This window comes from Microtus pennsylvanicus, chromosome 8 (assembly GCF_037038515.1).
Source record: "Microtus pennsylvanicus isolate mMicPen1 chromosome 8, mMicPen1.hap1, whole genome shotgun sequence".
NCBI lineage: Eukaryota > Metazoa > Chordata > Mammalia > Rodentia > Cricetidae > Microtus > Microtus pennsylvanicus.
Window position 1 is genome coordinate 27,839,527 of NC_134586.1, and position 14,919 is coordinate 27,854,445.

The 14,919-nt window shown below is 44.9% G+C and overlaps 1 protein-coding gene across 5 annotated transcripts in view; it reads left to right on the top strand.

Annotated features, from left to right (window-relative positions):
- Adipor2 (adiponectin receptor 2) overlaps positions 1-14,919 on the top strand; it is a 59,002-nt gene that overhangs the window by 9,836 nt on the left and 34,247 nt on the right. For 2 of the 5 annotated variants that reach the window (XM_075982981.1, XM_075982976.1), the window contains exon 1: positions 11,510-11,695. The exons of 1 other annotated variant lie outside the window; for it this stretch is intronic. The gene's annotated coding sequence lies outside the window, so the exon portion shown is untranslated. Of the gene's footprint in view, positions 1-812; positions 967-11,509; positions 11,758-14,919 lie in introns of those variants that run through there. 2 more of the 5 variants (XM_075982978.1, XM_075982980.1) reach the window with 2 other exon arrangements.

Consider the following 14,919-nt stretch of genomic DNA (forward strand, 5'->3'; position numbering starts at 1 on the left):
AATGTACTCTTACAATACAGAATATAAAGGGTCCCGACTTCTCCCCCATCACAATTGGTAGGTAGTCAGTTTCACTGGAAGATAATACTTGGTACATAGAGCAGTCGAAGTAAATTTTTGGAACCGCACATTAGGGACAGATTGTGGAGGGCCTTGGAGTTCAGCTTAAGAGGTTTTTGAACTTAATACAGTTAATAAGTTAATATTGGCAGCAGTACATTTGAATGTAGAACACATATGAATGATGGAGATAGTAATAACAGGAAGACCAACGAAGAATGTCCCGTAGTCTTTCAGAGAGGTACCTGAGCATGTGACGGGGCTGAGGTATGACAGTCTCAGAGCTGTTGAAATGCCCAGAGTGTCATCACAGGCGAAACTGGGGCTGAGAGATGATGCACAGACCGAGACACTCTCCAGGGGGGAGCTGCTTCGGCAAATGCCTAGAGATTGCTGATGTCCCTAACGGAGTCACATGCTTCTTATAAAGTGCTTGCTAACTAGCCTGTAGAGTCAGTAACCGTCTTTGATTTGAACCCGGGTCTGATGGACTGATGGCTAATCTCAATTGTCATCTTGACTGTATCTGGCGTCAACTGAAACCCAAACTGCAGGGGCACTCCTGAGCAATTTTCTAGACCACAGTATTAGAAGCAGGAAGACCCACCCTAAATCTGGGTGGCACCTTCTGGCCGTGGAAGAAGGAAACTGCTCTTGCCTGCTGCCCCCACCCTCACAGACAAGTCTGTCTATCCTGCTGCTCCCGCATTCCTTCCCTGACATTAAAGCCTGCCTCTGCGGGATTCTAACAGACTGAAGATCAGCAGCTCTCCAGGAACCCTCCAGGCCTCAGGGTCAGACTGGGTCTGCAGAGACACACAGCCTCATAGACGGAAGAGCTACTTACTGCATTCTTGACCTCGCCAGTGTGAGACAGTCATTGCGGGACTGCTCGAACACTATCCTGTAAGTCATGTTTCTATTTCCATTCTATCAATCCTGGTCCTTTAGGGAACCTCTGACTAATATACTGGACTTGAGAAGCGTGTATCAGGGCAGGTTAGAAAACAATAGGGAAAGCAGGGGCTGCAGAGATGGCTCAGCATGTGCATATACCCTCACTGACATCACACACAACTAAAATGGTTTCCTTAATCTACAAAACTTTAATAAACTAGGGAAATCTGTGCAAAGCAGATCACTAACTATAGCGAGTAAATAGTGGTCCCCAGCATCAGCCAACGTAAGTGTAAACCTTTCTTTTCTTCTACTGTGAGCAAGTTCTAAAATTGGTCTGAACCTTCAGTCTAAGTTTATTTAAAATAATATTTATTTATTTATTATTATTGTTATTAATTTTTTTTGAGAAAGGGTATCTCTGTGTAACATCTCTGGCTGTCCTGGAACTTGCTCTGTAGACCAGGCTGGTCTCAAACTCACAGAGATGCACCAGCCCTCCAAGTGCTGGGACTACAGGTGTGTGCTAACTCTGCCCTGCTAGGCTTTTTTCCTTTTTTTCGCATGGGTTTCAGGAATTAAAGTCAGGTCTTGAAGTGTGTGTGGTTAGTGCTTTCAATCGCTGAGCCATTTTACGGCACAAATTTTGAAACTTTTACTGAATTCCTAAAAATAGTTTGTCTTTCACTCATCCCACCAAGCACTAAAATAATCTAAGAGATATTTTATTTTTATTGTTTGGATCTTATTTACTTGAGACAAAATTTGGTTATGTAGCTCAGGTTGGCCTCAAATTCTCAATCCTGGGGTTGGGGACGTAGCTTAGTTGGTAGAATGCTTGCCTCATACGCTTAAGGCCCTGGGTTGGATACTCAGTGGTTGGTCGCTCTCATAACGGACTCGCCACTATTTGAGAGGAGCCTCAACTGCCTGGTCAGTTGGTATTGTAATACACAGGACCCACAGCTGAGTAAGACTGTGGCTGATAAATTTTTCCCCAGCATGGCACTTTCCAGCACTGTGAGACTAGCCCAGGGGAAAGAAGACACTAGACTAGGTCAAGCCTGATTTCCTATTCAGACAAGGCACGTGTTACCTTCAGCAATGGGGTTTTACCATCTAATCCTGCTGGGTAACCAATAGCTGTTACCAATATCTATACTGTTTTAGGAGGCCTCAGAGACCTTCCCGACAGTGTCGTTTTTATGAGACTAGGTCTGTTCTAGTTCTGCTGATTGTCAACTTGACCTGACCCAGAGTTTTTGGAGAGGACAGCCTCAATTGAGGAACTGCCTACACATCTCTGTGGGAGATGGCCTTAATTGCTAGTTGATGGTCGAGGGCCCTGTCTGCTGTGGGCAGTACCATTCCCTTGGGTGCAAAAGAAAGCTGCCTAAGATGGGCGGTGGTGGTGTACACCTTTAATCCCAGCCCTCAGGAGACAGAGACAGATGGATCTCTGAGTTTGGGGCCAGCCTGGTCTACAGAGTGAATTCCAGGACAATCAGGGTTACACAGAGAAACCCTGTCTCAGGAAGGGGTGGGGAATTCACGAATTCACAAAGATCTACCTGCCTCTGCCTCTGTCTCCGAAGTGCGTGACACTGTCTGTAAATCAACATTTACAAAACTTTAATCTGCATGCATTCCATGCTGAATTTGTCCTTGTGTTCCAAGTTTTGTTTCTTTAGTTTTTTCTGGGATGTCTTTTTCTTCCGTGCAGCCTCCTCTTCTGGCTTAGCAAGGGTTTGCTCTTTTTAGTGAAGATATCTCTGTGGTGGGGAGTTCTGGGATGGGTCGACCTGAACATGAGTTCCATGCGCTCGGTGATACATTCATTGCCACATGAGCCTTCAAGCTTAGCACTAGTTTCTGACTTTTTAAGCAGGTACACTAAGAACTCAGCACTCTTTCTGGGCCGCCAGTCCTGCGCCAAGTTTCATCATTTGGCTTCTAGCTCCTTCGTTATCCCACCAGAAGGGTACACACTGCTGCTTTACAGTGTTATCTTTCAGATACGTGGCTTTCAGATAATGTGCGCCCTGATGGTCTAGGCGGCTTCACTGATAGTCTTAAAGTAAGCACGAGCATTTGAAAGTTTCATTTTGCATGACTTGGTAGAGGTTTCCAAGAGTAGTGAGTCATTTTCACAGGCCAACCTCAAACAGCTCACAAGAGGGAATCAACTGTTTTTTCTTGAGACAGGGTTTCTCTGTGTAACAGCCCTGGCTGTCCTGGAACTTGCTTTGTAGACCAGGTTGGCCTCGAACTCACTGAGGTTCGCCTGCCTCTGCCTCTTGAGTGCTGGGATTAAAGGCAAGCGTTATCGTTGCTTGGTAGAATCAACGTTCTTAATAAGCTCTCCAGATATTGATTTTGTGCGTAAATGGCTAAGACCCTGGGCTGGCTTTGGAAGTATATGCCTGTAATCTCAGCCCTCAGGAGCCAGAAGCAGGGGGATCATTATAAATTTGAGGCAATTATAAAATTGCCTACATAGTGAGTTCCAGGCCAGCCATGGCTACATAAGGAGAGCCTATCTCAAAAATAAATAAAAAATAATAAATAAATAATCCAAACTTCCTATTTATTTTCTTGATTTGTATGGGAAAAAGAAAGAAGAAAAAGCGTCTTGGGGCTGGAGAGATGGCTCAGTGGTTAAGAGCATATACTGCTCTTCCAGAGGACCTGAGTTCAGTTCCTGGCATCCACACATCAGGCACAAGGGTGTGTACTAGGGTGTAACTGTCTGCTGATGGAGCCTGTGCTGCAGCGCCGTAGCCCAATCTTTTCTTATGTTCTTATGTATGTTTGTAGGAAGATAAAAAGGGACTCTTTCTCTTGCACACACATATTCCAAGTCCAGAGACTGTAATCTTTGTTTCTCTAGTCTAGTGGCCCGCCTCAGATGCACAGGATAGTCCATGGATCTGGTTAAGATCATGGTGTGTCAAACTAGTGCTGGGATTATAGGCATGTACCACTGTTCCTGGCACGGCTCCTTTTTTGCTAGTGACAGGGAAAATATTTTTTTTATGCTTCAGTTTTCTTATCTGTAAAACAAGGATAAAAAGAAACTAGTAATTTAAGAGGCACAGTGGCACAGGCCTGTAACCCTAACACTGGAGAAGCTGAGATAGGTGGATTCTTATGAGTTTGAGGCGAACCTGGACTACATAGTCAAGACAACATAACAGGATGTTATCTAAAAACAAACAAAACCAACAACTATCAGTTATCTGCCTCTTGGGGCAGGTAAAGGTGAGGGTAATGCCAGTCCTCTATCCACTGTGTATGGCACGCCGCAGGAGCCGGCCAAGAGACTAGGCCATCATCATCATCGTCGTCATCATCATCATCACAACGACACCTGACACCTGGAGATCACTCCCTGTGTGCCAGGGCTGTTTTAATTCCCCATGAGTGCGGCCGTCATTTCAATCAGCAGGCAAGACAGGAAGGGTTGTGGGGAGCAGGAGGGCAGGAGGAAGTGTGGCAACCTCATGAAGGCAGAGGTTAAGGGCACCATGCCTGCCAGCTGGGAAAAGCTCTGACTCACAAGAGGCCCCGGTGTCACTGTGTGTCTACAGGGAGGGGAAGGGTGGGTTCTCTGTTGGACTTGGCATTTGTCTTTGCACAAATGTGTCTCTGACAGGAGGTGTGTGTGGAACTATAAAAAAAACAGATATGTCAACCTCCCTTCCCTGCATGTCTGTGTAATCTGGGACTCGAACCCAAGACTGTATGCATCTAAGCAAGTGCTGTTCCATGGTGTTCCACTCCCAGCCCCAAACCAGAATTCTTGAGACCAGGCTCCCTGAAGTAAAGAAGTTTAAGCCATAACAGAGATTAGCTAGAAAAAAGGACCAAGTCCTGGGAAAGCTTTCAGGTGCCAGCAAAAGTCCTAGCAAGGAGGCTAGGTGGCGTGGGGTCCATATGAACTACTATTTTGCAGTGCTGGAGATAGAACCTATGGCCTTGGGCAAGCGGTCCCACTAAGTCACCCCATAGCTTTGATACATGACCTTATTAAATAGAGTTCAGGAAGGATTGACTTCTGATTGTCTTACTTTGTTCAGAAGGAATTGTATCTTTTTTGCTTTTGCTTCTTATCTAAGCCAATAGCAAAGCAAAAGTAATCCGAGAACTGGCTATGGCGACCGCTCTGCCCCTCAGCCCAGCACAGAGAGATCACTTAGTCATTCTTTTGAACTCAGTTCCAGATCAGTTCTGTTTTCTCTCAGCAAATGCCCGCCAGTTCTCGGTTTCTACTTCTGCAAATCAAACCCTCGCCAGAACACATGGCACACGAACAAAAACTTAGTAATTTGATAGACTTCTCATCAAATTATCCTACAAACCTAGATTTTCACCTGGCTGGGAGGTGATGCCTGTATTCCAGCACTGGGGAAGCTGAGGCAGAAGGATTGTCATTTATGAATAAGGTCAGCCTAGACGATATGGCAAGATCTTGATCCCTGACTCCAGTGTACAGACAAAAAAGTCCAAATCAACCCCACATAAAGAAGTAACCGCCCAACAACTAACTCTACAAAACAAAACAAAACCTGTGTCCAGGTTCTGGTTTAGCTGTACACTTTTATTAGGCTACTTCCAGGTGAAGAGACCTCTTGGTATTATGGATTTTAAATTTTAGCCCAGCAATAGCTAGGCATAGTGGACCGCACCCACAATGCTAGCACTCTCGTGGCAGAGGCAAGAGCAGTTCAGAGCAAGCCTGCATAGTTGAGTTCTGCACAACAGACACAGTGTTTGCCTCCCTCACCCCCACAGTATTTTGTGTGGGTGGCAGATTAAGTAGTCACTGTGTAGAGCACGTGTCTTGAGTTTTTTCTTAATAACAATAACAGTAATAAAAGTTGATAGCTTTTTTTTTAAAGGGTCTTATTCTGTAGCTCAGGCTGGCCGGGAACTCTTGGTACTCCTACTACCTCAGTCTCCCAAGTGCTGGAATGATGACCAAAAAAATAACAGCGAGTACCTGAAGCCAGACTTGGGAGGAGAGGTACTGACTCACAGAGAGGTCTGTTTTGTTGTATGCAAGGCTTACCTCAGTGAAGCCTTTCATTTGTTTTGTTTTTGCTTTTTAGATTATTTTAAAAACTTTATTTTTGTGTGTCTGTGTACAGGTATGTGAGTGTACCATGAGTGGAAGTCAGAGGTTCTGGGGATTGGATTCAGGCTGTCATGTCTAGTGACAAATGCCTTTATCCATTTTCCCATCTCTCCAGTTCGATTTTTTGAGTCCCCCCCCCCCCAGGGTCTGTCTTCCTTCATAGTTCTGGCTCATATGGAACTCTCTATGTAGACCAAGTTGGCCTTGAACTCACAGAGATCCGCCTGCCTCTGCCACCCGAGTGCTAGGATTAAAGAAGTGTGCCACCATGCCTGGCCATTTTTGAGATTGTTGAGACAGGTTTCAACATGTATCCCAGGTTGGCCTTAAACTCACTATGTAGATCAGGCTGGCTTTAAATTCCAGAATTCTTACCTCACCCCACCCCACTTTTAGATTACAAATGTATATGATAAGTGAAGTTTTCTTTTCTTCTCAGTGATAGAAATAGAGGGAGTTTATCAGGAAAAGTGTTTAAAAGATACTCAGGGTGGAAGTGGACTAATGCGCTAGGAACACAGATGTGCAAAAACTGATTTTAGTTGGGCATCCCAGCACAAGAAGGCAGAAGCAGGTAGATGTCTGTGAATTAGTTCCAGGACAGTCAGGGAGAGAGCCTCTCAAAAAAATAAAGTTGATTTTATATGAACTGCAAAATGTTGGTGACACGTTAGTACATACCCATGTATAGGCCACTGAGCATTATTAAATGTTAAACATTTTGTCATTTACTTGGTCTCTTTCATAGGAAAGATCTGGAAATTACAGATAAATAAATACATATTTCTATTTAAAACATGTATTTGGACTGGGCATGAAGCTCAGTGGTAGAATGCTTACCCAGTACATGCGAGGCCCTGGGGGTTGACCAAGAACAACAAAAGCTGCATGTACTCATAGACACGTTTGCTGCACAGGCCACACTTAAGCAATGAGTCAGGCAGCAGCATTGCCAGCAATAATCAGTCTTACGAGCCTTCCCCAGGGCTACACTAACTACCTGTGTTAGAGGAGTGCTAATGTTATTTATATAATTACGAGAGTGTTTATGCTGATTTTAATTCTTGGTTTTCAACATTGGGGCAACTTGGCACAAATGGGATTTTAGTACGTTATGACATTTCTACAAGTGTTTAAAGATGCATTGCTTGTAGACTTTCAGATTCAAGACTAATATGCTTTTAAACAGTATTGATATTTGACTGATAGCAGTGTAATTCCAAGTACCACAGAGTACAGTTCTTGTGTGTGTGTGTGTTTATATATGGGGTGGGGTCTAGTACGTGTGGCCAGAGGCCAACGCTGAGTGTCAATAGCTTTCTTACTTTTGAGGTAAGGTCTTTCCCTGGGCTTGAAACTCACTGGTTTGGCTAAACTGGCCAGCCAGCAAGTCCCAGAGACTAATTTTGGTTTCCAATGGCAGAATAAATATTCATATTAAATATAGCAACTGTGGGCTTGGAGAGATGGCTCAGCGGTCAAGAGCATTTCCTGTCCTTCCAGAGGACCTGGGTTTGATTCTCAGCACCCAGTGAGGGATTCTCTTGTGCTGAAATTACAAGAGAGTGCCTCGCTGGATTTTTAGATTAGAACTTAGGTCCTCATGTTTGCACACGAAGCGTTTAATAACTGGACCATCTCCACAGTTCCAAGACTGTAGAATACTGATTTTATAACAGACATTTTCAAATCATTTAACACCATGGCGTCCTAGCTAACTGGCTAGACTTGACAATTTTATCTTTGTGTGACACAGTCACAGGGGCTGATGAGGTGTTGCTTGTCCCTTAAAATTGTTTATGTATTTATTATTTTGGGTTCATGTGTTTGTCACAGTGCATGTGTGGACATCAGAGGACAATTTTTGGGAGGACAATTTTTGGGAGTCAGTACTTTCCTTTCGCCATGCGAATTCTAGGATTGATCCTGGCTCATCGAGGCCTAGTGGCCCTTACTTGTGAGCCATCTTGTGGTTCTTAGGTATATTTTTGTATTCCTATGTTTCTCAATTGTTGCTAGGTTTATTTTTTATGACCCACTTTATACATTATGTACATTTCTCTCTCTCTCTCTCTCTCTCTCTCTCTCTCTCTCTCTCTCTCTCTCTCTCACTTCTTTTCGTTTTCCTACTTTTCAAGACTTCTTACACCTTTTGAACTCTGCTGTGACCTCTTCACCCTTTACAGCCATTCTGTGTTCACACACACACACACACACACACACACACACACACACACACACCTACTGTATGATCCATGCTACAGTCTGAGAGTTACTGTTTGCCTTAGTCAGGGCTATCACGGGACGTGGGAACACTGGACAAACTCCTGCCACTGAAACCTCCATACCTTGAGAATTTATTGCCATTAATAAATTCTGACATGTGGAAAGACACAAATGTGTTTGTCTATGTTTCTGAAATAGCACACTCAAGACATTATCTATTTTTTGGCTTTTTGAGACATGGTCTCCCTATAGCTCAGGCTGGCCTCAGCCTTCCCAGTCATGGGATTACAGGTATGGACTTCCATGCCCTGCTTGGAAATTTTAAGTCATAGACACAGGTTTCTCAACACTCTAGACTAATTTTGGTTTCCAATGGCAGAGTAATGTTTCCATTAGTTTTGGAGTTAATTAGTAGTTATGGGACTGGAGAGATGGCTCAGTGGTCAAGAGAACCTGGGTTTGGTTCTCAGCACACGCATGAGGAATCTGATGTCTGGCCTCTGTAGGCACTGTGCACACATGGTGTACAGACATACATGCAGGCCCAACACCTACACAAAAATAAAAGTTAATCTTAAAATGTTTGTTTTAAGCAGAAAACAACTTTTTTTCCCCATAGGAGAAAACTGAAACCAATTTCAAACTGGTGTTAAAATTCACAATGGTATCTAGAATTTTTGCTTCGAGAGTTGCCCTACCATTTGGTTATGACTTTAGAACTGTAGAAACTTCTTCCATTTTCATTGGCTATTGACCTGACTATCACAATGGTGACTAACTCTGTCCCAGGAGCGAGTTCAGTGTCATTATGCCAGCCACAAGTCACTGAAGCTATAGTTGGGTTATGAATGTTACTCAACCAGTGTTTTGTCTTCCTTGCTAACAAATTACAGAGGTGACTCTATCAAACTGGCTGTACCAGAGGGCACTGTTGGGTCATGGTGACTGGTGTGGAGTAGAAGGAAGTGTCTTTTGTTGCTGTAGGAGGTGCAGGATTTACCAATTGTGGAAAGATGTAACACCTTAAGACTGGAGAGACGGGGCATATGAGCTGGCGCAGCGGGTAAAGGCACTTGCCACCATGCCTGATGATTGGAGTTCAACCCCCAGACCCACATGATGGAAAGAGAACAGATTTCACCAAGTTGTCCTCTGGCTATGGCATCTGAACCCATTAAAAAACAATGGAGGGAAGGGTTGGGGTGTCGCTAAGTAGGAGGCTTGTCTAAACATTCACACTGCCCTAAACTCAATCTCCAGTGCTTCAGAAACAAATGAAAGAACAAACACAAGAAGAGAGATTCTGATTCTGAAGAGCTGTAATTGATACCAGAAGACATTGAATACTGCTGAAAATCAATATCTAAGTCGTAGAAAGGGAAAGAGATCTGGAAAAAAATCTGCTTTGGTACCATTTATGAAGCGATAAGGGTGAAGCCAGTGTGGCAATGGGAGTCAGCAATGCCCCTTGGGGCTAGGGAGAGCAGCAAAGATCCTTATTAGCTGAGAAGGTGTGAGCATTTTGAGGAAATAAGGTGGTTTGTTTCATCATTATAGAAGCATCAGAAATTGCATGGAGTGATTTGAATGAGATCACTTCAACAGAGACCAAGTGAGAGGTAGGAGGGAAAATGGAGATGCTCTCTTTTAAGCCTGTTTTAGCACAAGATGGATTGTTCCTAGAGGAAAAGTTCTTTGGTCAAAGAAGAATCTTTAAAAGAAAGAGCTGCAGGGAAGATTTGATGGGGGTTTTGTTTTCTTTTGTTGGGGCAGGGTCTCATTCTAGCCCTGGCTGACTTGGAACTCCTCCTGTGGCCCAGGTCATCCTACAGTAGCTTCCCAAGTGCTGGGAATTAGGGTGCAAACCCCATCTGGCAAGATGGAAGGTTTTGGAAGGTGTTTTTTTGGTTGATCTTTCTATCATAAGCCTGTTATCCTTAGGGCACATCTTTCATTAAGCCCCAACAATCTTCTCAGCTTTGCCCTATTTAAGTTGGTATTGTGGATCTTATTTTTCCCTCTTAAGTTGGTGATGGAATCCAGGCCTTTGGATACCATCAAGTGCTCTACCATTGAGCTATATCTAGAGTTATGGGTCAAATTAATTCCCTGCATTCGGCTTCTGTTGTAGAAAGGTACAATTGTCTTTCTTGATCTTAGTCTCCAAACCTTTATGTCTTCGTTGTTGTTGAGACAGGGTCTTATTCTGTATTGCCAAGTCTGGCCAGACACTTGCTATGTAGAACAGGCTGACCCGAAACATGCAAGATCCTCCTGCTTCAATCTCTCTAGAGCTTTTCCTTGTTGGGGAGCTTTCCGTGTCTGTTTCCCCCCATCCCCCATCATCAGACTTCAGCTTCTCTGACCTATTGTGGTCCAATGGCAAGGACAATAGGCTGCCGGCATAGGCTTCCTCTAAAATCTAAACTAAAGCTTCTGAGTTGAATAGGTACTAAGTTTTGACCTAAAGAGTGTGAAAGGTATATTCCTCTTATAACTGAACTCGAAGAAACCATTTTTCTCTGCAAATCAGCGCCTACATTTCCTTGATCTGGTTCTTAATAAGTCAGAAATAGGAAAGCTCACTCATCGCAAATCACTCCTTCTGTGTAAACAAGACAGAATGCTCAAGTCGTTTGTAAGCGACCATTACTTTAAGACCATCTAAAATAGTTTTGAATTAGACATTTTAAGGGTTCATACATATCTTCTAGAAGTAGTAGGGCATGGTATATTCATCATACGTTAATACAGTAATAAAAACAAGCCCTACTGTTTGAGGAAGAGTTGACTAAGGCTTTCGGAATTCCGAAACCTTCACAAGACGACGCCTAGCATTATGTTGGTCGCTGACACAAACACACTCTCCAGCCCGAATCTTTCAACTCTGACTCGCACCCACGGACATCGAGGGAAGCACCCCCGGCCGCGGCGGCCCACCCCGCTGCCGATCTCTACGGGAAACATCGAGGAAGCTGGGTGAGTTGGGCCAGGGGCTTTCTGCCCGCACTGTTTACATTGTGTTCCTGGCCGAACCACAACTCCCAAGATGCACCGGGGTTCTAAAGCCACCGGAGGGGAGGCTTCCGGTTTAGACCAGCACGGCTGCGCACGGGGTGTGGTCTTACTGGCTCGACCCGCCTCGTGCGATGCGCGTCACGGCGACGCGCGGGCGCGGGGGCGGGGAGACGCGGCGGTGGCGGCGGCGGCGGCGGTCGCGGCGGCGCGAGCATAGTCCCGACGCGGTACCGCGGTGGCGGCAGCGGCGGCGGCGGCTCCAGCGAGCGGCCCCCTCCCTCCGCGCCCCCTCTCCCCTCCCCGAGGCGCTGCTTCTCGAGGCGCCGGAGCCGCGCTACTAGGCGGCGGCCAACTCGGGTGAGGGGCTGTGGCGCGAGCGCGGCTTCCCGGGCTCAGCAGATTGCCGGGGTCGGAGGGAGGTGAGGGCTGAGGGACAGGTGTCCCCGGCGCGGGCCGGGAGCGCGCGCCTGGCCGGCTCTGAGCTTGGCCGGAACTCTGACCGGCGGCCGCGCGCCCGCTGCGGGGACCCGAGCGGCTGTCAGAGCGGGGAGGGGGGGTGGCGGGAGGGGGTGAGGAGGGGGCTGGGGCCGCGCACCGTGCAGCTGCGGTGGCGGGCGCCTGCTGTCCTTTGCCCCCCTCTCCGACTCTCGTCGCCTTCGGGGCCGGCGTTCCCGTGACGGCCCGCGCCGAGAATGCTCCCGCCCCAAGTCTAGTTGGTGTCTTCTGCCACTTCTAGGGATTTCTTCAGCCAGCCTTGCTTCGGAGGGGTTGCGCTCAGCGCTACTTTTCCAGCCACTGGGACGGGAAGGTTGTCCTCACCTTTCCTTCGGTGGCGCTTCTGGCAGCCACGGCGGGACAGTTCTTGGGCCGGGTTCCTCAGCCCCTTTGGGTTTTTTATTTGCCAGCGGTAGCTTGCTAGGGAATTGCTGGTAACGGTTCTAGACTAAGTTTTGAAGACAGCGTTGGATTAGACAGTTGATGCATTTCTTCCTTAGGCTTTTTTGGCCTTGACTCAAACGTTTGCTTTTGGAGTTTGAAAACTTTTTGAGTGGGTTGGGCAATGAATTTTTTTTTTTTTGGTAGATTATATGGCCAGTTGGGATTTGATAGGTACAGTGCTTCACCGGAGGGTTTAATATTTTAGTAGGACGATCTTTTAGATTTACTTTTTTTTCAGATGTCTCATTTAAAAAAGCTTCAAACAATTAAAATTATCAGTTTATTATTGTATGTGCTCATTATGTGTGTGTGTCCGGGGGGATGCGTGTGTCCATGGTATGCTAGTGGAGGTCAGAGGGCAACTTTATAGAGTTCTCGTCTATATTTATGTGGGTTTTGGGAGTCAAACTGAGGTGGCCAGGCCTTAAAATTTTGCATAGCAAGGTCCTTTACTCGCTTAGCCATCTCGCCATGTTTCATTCTTCCGTCATTATCTTGACTCTATTATCCTAAAGCAGACTGCCTACCCCTACTCACCAAGAAACAAGTTAAAAATACTGCCAAGTCTTTATTATACTTAAAATTATTAAATCATAAAACTCTTCCCAATTAAGTGGTTTCCCCCCCCCCCTTTTTTTGGGGGGGGAGGTGATAACAGGTTCTCACTCTGTAGCCCAAACATTTGCCTCAGACTAACAAGAATCTTGCTTTAGCCTTCTGAGTGTTGGCATGAGTTGTCTACCACGTTGTGTCCTAGTGAAAAAGTTAAAAGGAACTTCCCTCAACCTAGCTTTTTTTTTTTTTTTTTTTTTGAGACAAGCTGTATTTGTGTAACTCAGGCAAGCCTTAGATTCTTACTATTGCCTCTGACTCCAGAGTCCAGGTATTATGGAGAGATGGTCTACTCAAAACTTTTTATTCTCTTTTGAAACATGGTTTCACTGGAACTCACTAGGTAGACCAGGCTGGTTTGAACTCAGAGATCCACCTGCTTCTGTCTTCCAAGTGGTGGGATTAAAGGTGTGCACCATCACCACCGCCACTCAAAAAAAAAAAAAAAAAATAAACCTCAAAGCCTTAATATTTAAAGGAGAGTTATTTGTCAGTTCTAAAGTTTCAATTGCCTTTTTACCAGAGGCTACCTTAAGATCTTGTTGCACATCCAGCTCACTCTGTCCTGCCTGTAGAATGTAGTAGTGCTGACTGTGAGTGAACTCTGACCCAGAATTATTTCAGCAGCAGGGACTTCCACAGTTGGCCTTAGCAGGTTGGTGGTAAATTATGAAATTTGAGAAATTCAAATTAAATATGGAAGATATTTTCCCCAGTGTTCTGTCTGTAACTGGCTACCCACCAGTTAATATTTCAGGCTTTGGTCTACTTAGTAGCAGATTTTATCTTCTGTGGATGAGAGTAAGATTTCCAGAGCTTAATGAGTTTGTGTTTTTCCATCCTTGTGCTCATTGTGTAAACTTAAAAACGGATGGATTTTTTTTTTTTTGCCCATGAGTAGTATCAGTTTATGTAATGCACTTAGTATAAGTCATGTTTTGTTTTCAAAAAGGAAAATACTTTCATTTCCTTTATTTCGGAGGTTGACTTAACAGCTTCCAGGTCAAGTCCTGCAGGCTGCCTGTTGTAAATAAGGTTTTACTGGGATATAGCCACATGCAGTTGTTTATGTAGCATCTTTGCTTGCTGTTGTGGTACAAAGTTGAGTTGTTTCATAGTTGGCACAGAGACTCATAGACTGTAAAACCTGAAATTTTTATTATCTAGCCCTCAAGAGAAAGAAGAAAGCCAGTGTGGTGGGGGCTGCTGGCTTTGTTTGTATGTGCTGACTGCTAGCCTAGCTCCAAGTTCAGTGAGAGACAGTATCTCTGAGGAATAAGGTGAAGAGTGATGGGCCAGAAAGCCTAATGCCCTTCATGGTGTGCATGGGTATGAGTTCATTCCTTCCCTCCCCCGACACACACAGTCAGTTGTTCTTCGTTTCTATTTTAGTCTATCTCCCTTTGGGCATTCTTGGATGGTCAGTTATTTTCTTTGTTGTACTTTGTAGATTTTTCTGAAAGTTACTGCAGCTTTGGATCTCTTACTCCTTGGGCATGTTTGGCTTCTTAGGAGGTTTCTTGCTGCATCTTTCTGAAACAGAAGTCCTTAGCCACCCACTCACCCTTGATGTCCTTGTCCAAAGTGGGACTCTTCTGCCATCAGCTTTCTCGTGCTTTTTCACAGCCTTTAGAAGGTGGAATCTAATCGTTAGCATTCAGTTCCCATATTTTTTGCATCTTTGATTTTATGTAGACTTCTGTGGGCTTGCCTAAAACTTCCAAGGCAAACATTTGAAGATTTCAGAAGAAATGTATCAAAATAACAGCATACATTATCACTTTGGGGGCTGTGTATGGTGGGGGAAGGATGATGAGAAGGGGGTATATGTAACCTAGAATCACCATCACTTTTTTAAAATCTTGTTTTATGCTAGACTAAGTCTTGAGCAAGTCTTTCAGACCTGGCTAGAAAACACTGGGCTGTTAGTTTTTGTTGTTTGTTTGTTTTTTAAATAAATATGTGTGGCAGGCATTATTGTTTAGGGAGCATGCATTCCATGGCACACATTTGCAAGTCAGAAGACAACT